The sequence below is a fragment of the Argopecten irradians genome, chromosome 12, assembly GCF_041381155.1.
Source record: "Argopecten irradians isolate NY chromosome 12, Ai_NY, whole genome shotgun sequence".
Lineage (NCBI taxonomy): Eukaryota > Metazoa > Mollusca > Bivalvia > Pectinida > Pectinidae > Argopecten > Argopecten irradians.
This window is the reverse complement of record NC_091145.1, coordinates 11446537-11461533: the sequence shown is the minus strand read 5'-3', so window position 1 is coordinate 11461533 and position 14997 is coordinate 11446537. Positions and strand designations below refer to the sequence as shown.

General features: G+C 35.7%; 1 protein-coding gene across 2 annotated transcripts in view; it reads left to right on the top strand.

Moving 5' to 3' along the window:
• Positions 1 to 1754: 1754 nt before the first annotated feature.
• LOC138304767 (synapsin-like) overlaps positions 1755 to 14997 on the top strand; it is a 141749-nt gene continuing 128506 nt past the window's right edge. The window contains exon 1 of one of the 2 annotated variants that reach the window (XM_069245025.1): positions 1755 to 1926. The gene's annotated coding sequence lies outside the window, so the exon portion shown is untranslated. The other variant, XM_069245026.1, reaches the window with a different exon arrangement.

Below are 14997 nucleotides of genomic sequence, written 5' to 3'. Positions count from 1 at the left end.
TTGTTTTTTCCCCTAACATGTGGTCTTTATAGAAAGGTTTGTTTTTCCCTTACAGGTGGTCTTTATAGACAGGTTTGTTTTTCCCTTACAGGTGGTCTTTATAGAAAGGTTTGTTTTTCCCTTACAGGTGGTCTTTATAGAAAGGTTTGTTTTTCAGGTTTGTTCTTCCCTTACAGACGGTCTTTATAGAAAGGTTTGTTTTTCCCTTACAGGCGGTTATGATAGACAAACTCATTTTATGCAAGTTTGCTTTCCCCCTCACAGGTGGTCTTTATAGACAGGTTTGCTTTTCCCTTAAAGGTGGTGTTTATAGACAGGTTTGCAGCCGGATACATATGTTACACATGTGTATAACAGATGAAGATCATTACAATTTATATAGACTGAATTTCATTTTATCTATACAGTGAGTTTGTATTATCGGTCGTATTGCATGATGACTTATATTTCAACTTTAAAAGATGCGTTTGTTTTATTGATTCCTGCATTTCAAAAATCTATATGGAAGTTGCAGGGGAATTGAATGCTCAAGGAAAGTGATTAGAAATCTTGACTATTGAGCGAATGTGTGAGCGCTGTACAATGTGCTTAATCAATCACATACTGTGAATGAAAACTCATTCATTCTGGTTAACGCTGATTGATTTTTTACAATCTGGATCTCCATTAAACATTTATCTGGTAAATAATAGGGAACATTTACCTGGAGACCATTTACCTCGGTAAATAATAGAGAATATACATTTACTTGGTAAATAATGGAGAACATTTACCGGGGTCAATAATGGAGAACATTTACCTGGGTCAATAATGGAGAACATTTACCTGGGTAATAATATAGAACATTTACCTGGGTAAATGATATAGAACATTTACCTGGGTAAATAATGGAGAACGTTCACCTGGGTAAATAATAGAGAATATTTACTTGGTAAATAATTGAGAACATTTACCTGGATAAATGATAAAGAATATTTACCTGGGTAAATAATGGAGAATATTTACCTGGGTAAATAATATAGAACATTTACCTGGGTAAATAATGGAGAATATTTACCTGGGTAAATAATGGAGAATATTTACCTGGATAAATAATAAAGAATATTTACCTGGGTAAATAATATAAAACATTTACCTGGGTAAATAATGGAGAATATAAAAGGTAGTCTCAATTTCTGTTGTTTCTATACACAATGGACAAATATGTTAATCTTTTTAAAGAAAAAGATACACCTGGCAACCTAATGGTTCATATGCAAGACTTTCTACAACTAGTCTTTGATGCAACTCTGGTTGCAAGGCCAATATATAGGAAGGTGCCTGGAAATATTGTAGGTTGGTAGCTTTCTTCAAGACTCTGGCTTTACTCTTGACCATCTTCTCAAATCACCATTTATAAGTAGATAAAAGTACACAATCTATGAACAAACAAACTACCAGAGCCCCAGGATAAAAAGATATTATATAATGGTGACACATTTCCCATCGAGTTCTCAGGTTCATTAACACCTCCAATTAAACAGGTGCTTTCTCAATGGCTGGTCATGTACTATATATAAACCTAATACTTTCCATTTACATGATGCTCGTCAATATTTATAACGAGTCAATACAGGAGGACCAGTGTATATAGGGATCAATATTGGTAGATCGGTAACAAGTTGTACGCACGGAAGCAGCCTCCAATCAATAGCCTCCCATCATTGACAGTTGGTATTCATAATGTGGTCGGAGATCAATACTCTCGAACCACTCCAAGGAAGAACCACTGTAGCCTCTAACCCCTGTTACAAGTAAATGGAATCTGCTCATTGACAGCCACAGAACAAGTGGATTGGTCCGCCTAGAAGCACATGTTTGGCTGTAATTCCTGATTCAGCGTCAGCAAAGTCAGAAACCGGAACCACAGGTTGGAGTGAGATTACGGTGAGTGGATGTTTGTCATCAACCGTGAAGCGAGAAGCGTTCTAGTGCTATAGTATATATATATAATTAACCAGGATATAGAGAGATATATATGTATGTGTGTCGATGGTCATCAATGGTTTGGGATCTGGAGCATTGACGGTAAGATTGCATTTGTAGTTACTAAATATGAAAATTCAGAAAGCTTTCTGAGTGTGTAATTTATAAGCCCAATTCACATAGTATTGATATTTACTTCAGTATTATAAGGTATCAATGCTATGTATTAGAATGCTAATATGTAATGTAAAATTGATGGGGCTGAATACAATACATGTTTACAATCAATACCATGTGAAAGGGAATTGGAGAGGACTCTGGAGGGGGAGGCTTGCCAGGAGTGTTCAGAAAGCTTAATTAGTGGTGTCACTGGTGTATCTGGATACAGGTTGACGGTCCTGTATTAGAGTCCCAACTTAGATAATGTATTTTAGGTCACCTGAGACAAAGTCTCAAAGTGCCTATATTCTAATTGCCTTTTGTCTGTTGTTATGCATACTGTGTCCATTAACAATTTACATAATGAACTTCTTCTCCAAAGCTACTGAAGCAAATTTTATGGAATTTTGCAGAGATTTCTGAAAGCCAACTAAATATTTGTTCTGGTGACCTTTTATTTATGTACCTTATACATCAGGTCCTCATTGTTCAAAACAGACTTAAGTAAAATTTGACTTACTCAGTATCCACCTTTAAATTAGCGCCCCTCACCTCTTCTGGAGAAGCAGTTGAAGTTGTCTGTGACCCTCTTATCTGATTGATATAACAATCTTATTCCCTAATAAGCGCCCCTTTTGTTACAATTTTTAAGTACCCTGGATGCTATTATCAGTGAAAACAGTCTTTGTAAGTCAAACTTTTTTCACATAAGAAGAAAAAATTAACTTAGATAAGTAAATTAAGTAAATACATATTCACCATCCGGTTATTAATGTCTCAATGAACACTTTTCATCACAACGAGTATATGTGCATGTAGCTATATCATTCTCTGTGAATGAAATAACTTCATCGATGAAAAGTATTTTACAAGCTCTGCAAGCTATTTGTCTCCTGAAATCCGCTGTCAAGGTTTTGAGGTAGTATTTTGATCAGTCAATCCAAAAGTTCACCAGAATGTGACCCCTATAGTATACAGATTTTATCAAACCCATAAGGAAATAAAGTGAGAATAAGATCTACATTTTAATCAGAATGAATATTTAGCTTCATTTACTGTATTCGACCCAATAAGCGCCCTGGGATTTAAGAATTGGAAAAAAATGAAAAGGTTCTTATAAGACGAAATTGTTGCAAATCTATACAGTTTTGTGTAGTTATTGTCTATATATATGCCTGGGAAAGTGAAATAGAGGCCCCGAAAATGGGAAGGGGCTCTTACAAGGACATGGGGGCTTATTGGGTAGAATGTGGTAATATAAAAGGCCTCCATTCTTTATCCTCAATGCTGTAATTATGCTCAAAAATATCTGAGAGTAAGTCCATTTGTCTTCCCATATAATATCAATCTTAATAATACGAGCGCTAGCCCATGTCTGGTATAATAAGCCATTGAAGTCCCTCAATGTGCCACAAGCCTGATAATAAGCTTTAAGCTCTATGTGCCTTCTATTTTCATAACCTTCAATACACCCAGGAAAAAATGTAATCTTAAAGTATATAAATAGCGTAAGTCGCCATCAATTTGATCACCCCTGCATATAATATGTCAAACTGAAAGCTTGATTTATGTACAATATCGGTCATTAAATGATAATTGAGTTTGAATAGACAATGTTAGGTTATATTTAGTATCAGCTTCCAAGAGCCTTGCATATCTCAGGTATTATGGGAGTACTTTTAAACCAGTACTTGCCAACTTTCCCGATTCTGTCGGGAAAATTCCCGATTTACAGACTCCCTATCACGGTTTCCCGATCGTATTGTTCAAAAAGACAGTATTCTCCCGGGTTTTGAAAGCCATCTATCAAAACCCGTATAGAGCCCCTTTCGACCCCTGGCAGAGAGAACACTTGTCCGGTAAGCACATGTACAGTTAGGTGTCGCGTCTAATGTCCTGTTCACTGGACCCTAAAGATACCTGACACGTTCATTTGACTTGAGGTATAGAAACAACCCTCCGGCAAAAAAAAAAAAAAAAAAAAAAAAGAAAATAATAAACACATTAATTTTAATCCAAATTAGGCCTCTGATTATCTGGTAGGTCAAAGCAGTCATCTGTTTTGAGTTGGAAGGTCAGTATGGTTATTAAAACGCTTTTTTATTATGTGGCTTCCCAATCAAGTTCTTTGAAGTTAACCACTCACATACGGACAGTGAATTATGACGGGGGAATTTATGGACAGAGAAAACATAAACAATGCCGAATAGAACGGACTAGATCTGAAACAGACGTTGCTGGATCATCCTTATGGGAGACAGTGAGTTGTTTGTAATTGGAGATAAAAAGTGAGAACAGAGAACATGCGTTAATTTATTAACATTAATGAATGACCCGTGTGTATAACATTTAAAGGACTAACGATAGCAGTCCCTAAGCAATCAAGACAAGCAGTTAAGGTGCCAATCGTCATACAATCGTGTTGCTGGGACTGTTTTAATCATTTTAAATGCATTCAATTCTAAATTGATCAAAGAAAATTACGCATGTTTTCTTGTTTTTACTCGGAGTTGTTCCATCATTTTCTGTGATGTGAATCGGTTCACAAAGTCAGGACTAAACATTCATTAATTGGTATATGATAATAGATACATTGTATAAGCTTACTCTGGAATTTGATCTAAAATTTATGCAGTATTTATTTAAATACAATTTTCAAAAAAGAAATGAAATATTTGTAACATTAATATTGTACTATCAGCCATATTAACTCTTCACATGTATATGCATTTTACATTTAATGAAGAACATAACATTTTTAAATAAATTCTGATTCTTTATAATTTAAATTTTAATCAAGTTATGATATTTTTTATTCTGTCTTAAGTTTTCGCCTGCTTAATTTCTAAATTATATTTGGGCAGACTACTATTTTAGATAAAAAGAGAGTACATTTATATATATTTGCATATACACTGCATTAGATAGAAAAAAAAGAAACAAAAACTTTTCTTTATAATAATTAATATTATCTCCCCTTGATTTACGCAAAATTTTCAGCGCGCGCGATGCATGTTTTGGTTGGAGTCGTTCACGCACTTTCTCCCCCATGAGAATTTAAAAGTTGGCAAGTATGTTAAACCAAAGTGTGCATATGTCTGCATCAGTTTGTTCAGGCTGCCTTAGCCTCGCTTCTAGTATGACAGCCCCAGTCTGTCTGCTACAGTATAAGTTATAACGCCTGTCGTGTTACATACTAAATACCCATGGTGGTATAAGGATCTCTTGTGTGACTGTCTTTAAGGATGAAGTCTATGAGAAAAGAGTGTATCAGAAAAGGACTGGGTTGATCATTATTGACCAGGTAGCTTAATAAGTAATAAGTATCTGGGTAGTGTTCGGACGTCCTGGGTTCGAACCACAATTTACATTTTCTCCTCTGCAGTTCATTTTCACATTCATGACTACAAATTATTTGCCCTACATCCAAGATTGGTGTGGCTACAGACCTTAGATCATGGGTTGGAATACACTGCCAACCTTGGTTCTAAAAATCCTCTAAAATGAAAACTATGGATGGTGCATCCTGAACACCCCTGAAAATCCATAATGAACTGTTCCATCCTTTGAATCAGGAAGAGTTCAAATCCATCTTCAGGGTGAATGAGTTAAATGACCATAGCCTTTAAAAGGATAACAATATCAACCCAATTACCTGGGGAAGCATATTGAGTAATTTACAGCCTCGTCAGTAAGCCGACTTTGTATTAATGCAAATTATCCATTTACTGTTGCAATTGCAATTTTGTGATTGAAGAGAAATTGATCAGTGCATGATTCAATAAATAAATTGATAAAAAGTTAGGAAAAAAATTAATTGCTTCAAAATGATTAATTTATTAAAGTTTATAAAAGCGGTGATCACTTTTAGTTGCCTGGTATTACCTGATATGAACCATCAGGTGTGTTTATTTGTGTCACACCTGATTGATGTTGTTGTGCGACTGACCAAGCATACAAAATCAACAATGCAGATAGATGTATTGGTCGATATTTGTTATATTAAGGGGGAGGTTCTTTGTTATTATTGAAATGGTCAATAAATTTAAGTTTTTTTTTTTTTTTTTTTTTTACAGGAGATTGTGCTTACCATGAGAAATCAAAAGCATGATTGACATTTAGATACAGTTTTTGATAAACGAAAATGCTCAAAATATACCTGAAAATGTGCTTGTGACATATATATATAAGCTTCATTCTTCATTCAAGGTCACGGAGGTCAAATTTCCTAAAAAGCACAATAAGAGAATAAGTTGGCCTCCTGTTCTAGTTAAGACTGGAATAAGTAAATCTGAAATCTTTGGCATCAGCTGTTTGGCATGTTTGTAGGGGTATTGGGGTGAAGAAGATTTTGAGCAGGGGGTATAGATTATTCTCCTGGATGACAGTTCCATCTAAGTCTTTAAATCAATGTGTTTTTCGATTCCCAAACAGAGAGGGAGATTACTATACAGCAGGCCTATTATTCTGTTCAACAGAAATACACTCAAGGACAGGCCCAATAGAACTCTTGTTGAACAGACACACAGTTGTACAGAACAGATAATTTGTTAGCCTCAAGGACAGGCCCAATGGACCTCTTGTTTAACAGACACACAGTTGTACAGAGCAGATAATTTGTTAGCCTCAAGGACAGGCCCAATAGACCTCTTGTTTAACAGACACACAGTTGTACAGAGCAGACAATTTGTTAGCCTCAGGGACAGGCCCAATGGACCTCTTGTTAAACAGACACACAGTTGTACAGAGCAGACAATTTGTTAGCCTCAAGGACAGGCCCAATAGACCTCTTGTTTAACAGACACACAGTTGTACAGAGCAGAAAATTTGTTAGCCTCAAGGACAGGCCCAATGAACCTCTTGTTGAACAGACACACAGTTGTACAGAGCAGATAATTTGTTAGCCTCAAGGACAGGCCCAATGGACCTCTTGTTTAACAGACACACAGTTGTACAGAGCAGATAATTTGTTAGCCTCAAGAACAGGCCCAATGGACCTCTTGTTTAACAGACACACAGTACAGAGCAGATAATTTGTTAGCCTCAAGGACAGGCCCAATGGGCCTCTTGTTTAACAAACACAGTTGTACAGAGCAGATAATTTGTTACCCTCAAGGTCAGGCCCAATGGGCCTCTTGTTTAATAGACACACAGTAGTACAAAGCAGATAATTTGTTAGCCTTAAGGACAGGCCCAATGGACCTCTTGTTTAACAGACACACAGTTGTACAGAGCAGATAATTTGTTAGCCTCAAGGAGAGGCCCAATAGACCTCTTGTTTAACAGACACACAGTTGTACAGAGCAGATAATTTGTTAGCCTCAAGGATAGGCCCAATGGACCTCTTGTTTAACAGACACACAGTTTAACAGAGCAGATAATTTGTTAGCCTCAAGAACAGGCCCAATAGACCTCTTGTTGAACAGACACACAGTTGTACAGGGCAGATAATTTTTCAGCCTCAAGAACAGGCCCAATAGACATCTTGTTTAACAGACACAGTTGTACAAAGCAGATAATTTGTTAGCCTCTCCACTGTAACAATGATACATTGACAACACATCAGAGGCTGTTTTTGGAGCCTTGGGATTGCTTGACTAGTTTGTCGAATCGTTACTCTAATGTGATTGAATTCCGCTGGATTCTTCAATTTGTTTGGCTTCACCAGTAATGAACCTGTAAATTTGAGAGTGTTTAAATTTCCAATTTTTGCTGGTTAAAGCACTTAAAATAGGTCTTTTTTCAGGGAAATGTCAATCTGAAATGCAAAATCTTTGTGCAGTTTTAATCATCTTTATTTGCTATTTCTGTAGCACATTTAAAATACAGAGCACCCAAATGAACAATTAGGCTGTGTTTAGATCGTGGTTATGATTGCCTGGTAGATTAAATGCTCTACTTTCATGTACCTTTATGGTGCTAGTTTGATGTCCTAATTATCAACCAGGGTCATTGAAGGACATGTCAGGTGTAGATGTTGGAGGAAAGTTGGAGTACCTGGAGAAAAACCATCAACCTGCAGTTGTGTGTTGTTGAGGTGGATGAGGGGTGTGGAGTGACTGGACTGAGTCAACCATTGTTGACCAGATAGCTCAATTGGTAAAGCATCCAGCTATGTCCAGAGTAACACTCAGGTCGCTTGTAACATCTTTATCTCCCCTGTTACACGATAAAGATGGAGGACATCAAGTTTTTAGCTCTACAAGAAAGATCTCTTTGACTCTTTAGTTTTTAGCTCTACAAAAAAGATCTCTTTGACTCTTTAGTTTTAAGCTCTACAAGAAAGATCTCTTTGACTCTTTAGTTTTTAGCTCTACAAGAAAGATCTCTTTGACTCTTTAGTTTTTAGCTCTACAAGAAAGATCTCTTTGACTCTTTAGTTTTTAGCTCTACAAGAAAGATCTCTTTGACTCTTTAGTTTTTAGCTCTACAAGAAAGATCTCTTTGACTCTTTAGTTTTTAGCTCTACAAGAAAGATCTCTTTGACTCTTAAGTTTTTAGCTCTACAAGAAAGATCTACAAGAAGTATTTCTGTGACTCTTTTGTATTTAGTTCTACAAGATATATTTCTTTGACTTTTTAGTTTTTAGCTCTACAAGAAAGATCTCTTTGACTCTTTAGTTTTTAGCTCTACAAGAAAGATCTCTTTGACTTCTTTCTCAGGCACCTACAGAAAAAGACTACTAGTTATTGGATTGAGTACCTAGTACTTTTCTTGAGAATAGACGATGGGAACTATAGATCAACTTGATATGGCCATCCCGATCGATGGATATATAATGTATATACTTTATTGATTAAGAGTTTTGATGACCAGGAACAGACCGACAACCAAGATCGGTGCTTGTGCCTAATCAATATTTTGCTGGGTTTTTTCGATAGATTTTTACGTCAGCTATTTTAAGATGTATCTAATTGGAGAGATTCTCTGACCACGGCCTGGGATATTGAAATCTGCCTGCACTGATCCGAAAATCAATCAGAGTGGAAACTTGACCTGAAAGATTGTTGGGGACCATGTGTAGATGTGCATGCAGGTTTTTGTTTGTCGAAATTTGGGTTGCCATGGAAACCAGGTCACTATACACAGGTTTCAAAATTTGTCTGAACATCTCCTTCTAAACTACTACTGGATTGTCTTTGATTTCAATGAAACTTGGCAGTGATGTTTAGGACCATGTGTAGACATGCATGTATTTTTTTTTTTTTTTTTTTTCTTTATTTAATTTTGGTCCCCATAGTAATCGGACAACTTGTACATTTCCTGTGACCATGATATTTTTTCAAGAACAAGTCGGACACCTCTATTAATCAAATAAGAAGAAAAAGGGGGTATTAGTCAGTCATTGGCTTACAGTTTTAGTTCTATTGAAGATACCAATAAGTTGCCAATGGCAAGAGACCCGACCTTTGGTCGTAGCATGCTGGGATGAACAGTTACTAAAATTGTTCAAATGAATGACCTTGATCTTAATTCAATGTTACAGGGGTCAAATAGGCTTCATTCTTTCAATGACTTCTTGTCAATAACTACGAGTCCTAGATACTTTAGTGATGATTGTGGAGTAATTATCAAGCAAAATGTACAAATACAGTAAGCTACCTACAGTATCCTGGTGAAGTGAAAATGTACAATTGACTCCCAAGGATGAAATAATCTATGTTTTTTTTGTACCTACAGTTGTTATTGGATAGGGTATAGATAGTGAATAGTTTCTGATGTAGAGAAAAGGTGTTAGGAGATTGATCCAAGGTCAGATACTAAAGACTGTTGTGTTATATATATACCACAATTAGCTCTATATATATACCACAATTAGCTCACTAATTGTAATGACTTATATATATACCCTAGGTGTTAATTGTCCTAATATTTATAGTGCTGTAACGAGGTGACAGACACATCACTATATAGATCGTTCTGAGAACAGATGGGGACAATCATGTAATCATTGTACATAGAATAAAAAAGACACATTGACACAGTTAGAATCACTCAGAGTTCCTGCTGGATGTATCATAAATAGGTTTGTTTTCAGATAAAATGAGGTCCCTCTGAATTATTTGAATGGGCTAAGCTAGCGCCATAAAAAGTGGGGTCCTTTTCATTTCTTTTTTAAAAAAGGTATGGAGACAACGTAAATGCAAACACTTTGTACAAAAACCGAAGAATATATATTTGAAAAATAAACAAAGAGAAAAACAACAAAATGATTAAGTTGAGGAACGAAATTTATGTAAGGAGCAAGTGAGGTATGATGGTGGTCAAATTAAGTAGTACAGAATTACTGTGTTTATATGTCAGACAACTGTGGTGGCTATGTGGCTAAATAACATTTGAGATTTGGTGGCTAAGTGGTTAAAGTGCCTGATATTCTACCTGCGCGCCTTTGGTGGGCAAGTGTTTATGGAGTCGGACAACTTTTACATCTGAGCTGTGGTGGCAAAAAAAATTATTATAATGTAGTTCAACATTATCAGGTATTAAACATACTGGTCTATGGTTTTGCTTCAGGTACTTTGGCTTTACTTTACCTCCTTAAACTTGGACATCGATCTCCTTTGATGACCCTGAATGTATGACAAAATGCTACTGCTAGCCTTTAAAGAGCCAATCTATGTTAGTGAGAATGCAACATCAATAAAGAAAATTTAAATTCATCCTAACCAATCGAAATAAGGCGAGCGGTACAGTCCCATTGAGTATACTACTATATTGAACCTAACTGTAAATTACATGTAATATCTATCGATGGAAATGATTAATCCTGCAGAACATGCGAACATACATAGCTCCAGTCAGTCAGAGGATCATACCTATAAACTATAGGACAACACAGACAGACACTATTTGAATAATTAATTACTGGAAATCTAATCAATATAGAGATGAATGCCATATATCAGGCCAACTATATGACACATTTATATTATTGTATATATATGATGTATAGTATAATGATATTGCATGTGTTGTTAAGGACATGGATATTGATGCTGTTTGTGTAAAACTGTCTGGTTTATTAAGCCCTCTTTGTTTAATCAAGGTCTGTGGAGTCATTGATTCCTGTGGGTGTTTGTAATCTGTATCACACAGATGTTTGCCATTGTAATCCGTGTCAGAGAGCTGTTTAAAATCTATCAGTGAGAAGTTTGTTAATCTGAATCATGTCAGTGTTTGAAATCTATATAAGAGAGATGTTTGTAATCCGTGTGGGATAGTGGTTTCAAATCTATCACGGAGATGTTGGTAATCTGAATCATGTCAATGTTTGTAATCGTAGAACATAATCATCACAGAACTCAAAACCAAAAGGAATTTGGATCAGATTTGCCGAAAACCATTTTATTTTAAATGATCTTGATGCAATTTTTGCGTAATTTCGCGAAATAGCTCAAATGGGAAATTGTATTTCAAATGTTTTGCAATGAATTGTAAAAACTGTATATATACCGTATTCGACACAATAAGCGCCAAGGTTACTGAAGCAACTCAGGGGGCCCTTAATAGAAATAGTTTTGGACTTGCCTTTCATAAGATTACTCTACAAATGAAGCCATAAATCAATTCACAAAAGAAATAGGTAAGAAAACCATCAAAGTGTTCATATTTTCAGTCTGCATTTAATTCAAATTACATGTGAATGAAATTGAAGCCTAAAAAATAAGAGGGACGCTTATAGGGATGGAGGCGCTTATTAGGTCGAAATTGCAAAATTGTCAATAAAAACTCTTTATTGTGAAGTTATGTTTTCATGCAAATTTGTTGAAAGTAACAAAAAACACAAAATATTGTACATAAAGGATTATAAAGTTGTTTACTCTTGTAAAAATGTCTCGATTTCATGGCACTTAAAAAGACACCAAGATGGTCAAATATAAGATCAGTATGAATAATTCTAACACTGTAGTCCTCAATTTGTCTGTGTGAGTTTGAAATCCACATATCATTCCATTTTTGCATATTACAGAGTTATCTGCCCTTGTGGTAGGTATTGATTGTGTGTTTGTGAGCATAATGTCATTCTTTTCAGAGAAAACTCCATGAATTGTGCTCACAAAACAATGATGTCTCAATTGATACCTACTTGCATGAGAGCTAGCTCTGTAACATACAAAGACGGAATGAATGGGTATGCTAACTTATTTTTAGCATGTAGTTGAATTTCATATAATTCGTGAATTAAAGAAATCATGAAATTCATTTGCTGTGAAAACGAGTCAAACAGGTTGAATTTAAATTGCCTTTAAAAATAGTTAGGTATGAAACCATAAAATTAAGTCTCTGTGAAAATAAGAAAATTGTTTGCAGTAATTAGGGCTCCAATTGATAGGGGTCTTTGAAAAAATTTTATGAACCTTTTCAATGTTTAGATAAAAAAGTTGATAAAAACTTTAAAAAGTTTAGTCATAGTTTCCACTAAGTATATTTTTTAAATTGAAATAACTGAAATAGGTAGCGTTATTTTTCTTCATAATTAATTTGACATATGACACATGGGCGTGGTGTGTAGGGATCGAGGGTAAACAAAAACCACCAATTACAAAGAGAATAAGCTCCCTCATATTAATTGAGGATAGGACAAAAGTCTCTACCATATATGTGACATTGTTCATCATCATCATCATAATCATTATCATCAGTCCCTGAAGCTGTCTACTCAGCATTTTATGAAATATGGAGGGATTTTGGTCCTAGGGACTGATGTCCTAGGGAGCTTTTGGTCCTAGGGACTTATGTCCTAAGGGGCCTTTGTCCTAGACACTTATGTCCTAAAGGGCTTTAGTCATAGGGACTTATGTCCTAAAGGGCTTTAGTCATAGGGACTTATGTCCTAAAGGGCTTTAGTTGTAGGGACTTATGTCCTAAGGGGCCTTTGTCCTAGGGACTTATGTCCTTAGGGGCTTTTGTCCTAGGGACTTATATCCTTAGGGGCTTTTGTCCTAGGGACTTATATCCTAAGGGGCTTTTGTCTGTGGGGAGTGTTGGGGAAAACTTTTGCCTGTACCCTACCACGTCCACATCCCACATCTACCCCTCTAAAATAAACTGTGATGTTTACTAATAACCAAGTTAAGATGTCCAGACGTCTTTTCTCCTGGAGACCTTCCATGTCATTAGCTTCTCTTTAATATCTTGCTTCAGCAGACATCGGGGTACAATAAAAAATGATAAAAATTATGCCTCACGGACCGTAGGAAATTGATTTGCAAACCAGGCAGAATTAGCTGCAGGATTCTGATAATAAAATCCTCCTTGCCAAGGCCGCCTAACCCTTTTGGTACCATCATGGCTGTCTTTGTAATCCAATGTGACAATTTTTGTGTGTGATATAATTTAGGTGACGCGGTTACCTTGTTCTGATTAGATTAATGATTGGACGTAAAATTAATTGATACACAAGGTAATTCTAACGACCATTTGGCTTGAGGAGTGATGTTTTTGTGTTTTTGTTTGTCCTGTCATGAAATGAAAAGGTAGGGGAAATTAACTGGATAAGGTGGGAGTTAGATTTACTGAAATTTAATGATATAAAAGTTGATATTAGTTGTTTTGCTGTATGCTTTGAGATACCGTACTTTTAATTAAGACTGAATATCAAGATAATGTCCAGTAATAACAATCTGATCAGATTTATATTACTCAAAATAGAGCAAATATGTTGCAATATCTACCCAAGAAGACAAATATGGAGTCTCCCAAATCTTTGGCTGGAACAGTTCATTGTGAATTATAGGGATGAAAATGAGATAAGCTAGCTTTTTATATAAAGGATTGTCAAAGAAATAAAATTAATGATGTGTTTCAACGCCCTCCTGGAAGCTCCAAGGTTTTGCTCCAACCAAATCAGAATATTTTCATTGATAATTTTCTGTGGTTTTAATATCAAGCTATATTGATATTTTAGGCTTATGCTGCTTTCTAAATATATCTCCATGTAATTGATTTGTAAGAAACCAGATATTTTATTCCAGGAAAAATCATGTATTTCTTTCTAATAAAAAGACGACTCTTCCAATACATTTTTTGATAAGACCATACAATTATTGGTGTTCACTTCTACAGGTCTTGGCACATTGTCAGAGCTCATGGGAAACCGACTTCTGCCACGGATATCTTGTGTTTTTGTCCTGATCAATAGATACTGACTATATGGAACATTACCAGACATTCTCTGATAGAGTCGTGCAGGAATCCCACGTCTGACGTTTGATGGACGAATCCGTTATATTCACTAGACTGGCCTAATCGTGGAATTGAATTTTTTGCTTTTTATGTTCTCGGATAGCTTTTTGTTGACCAGGGTTGTTCATGTTGGTTTTTTTTTTTTTTTTTTTAAATTTATTTTTGGCCTTTTTGCATCCAAGTAGTAAATTCATATTACAATATACAATTGTTCAATTTTGTCTGCATTGCAATCCTTTTTGCCAAGTTCTGAATGCAACAGGTCTGCATGTTCTCGTCAAAGATCACAATCCGAAAATTTGAATTTTACCAGCACACGTCATATTTTCATTGATTCATATATAGTTGTCTATTTGGTGAAGGATTTCAATGGTATAGTCGGTTGTTGGTGATCAGGGAGTTCAATCAGTAGACCATCTGGATAATAGTGTCTGATCACACAAGGTCCTGGGTTCGAATCCGGGCTGTACATTATTCCACTTCTATATCTGGTGCCTGTGACCAAAACCTGTTTCAAACATTGGGGGAAGGCTTAGCAGGGAGATATATCTGTATCTAGATAGTGAGTTGAGTCCTTGAGACAATTAAAATAGGAAAGGAAGAGTAAAATGTTTCTGCATGATGTTTTGATTGTCATGGAGACCAGGTGGCTCAATCAGTTAACTGTTTTCTTGTGTTCAGAGGTT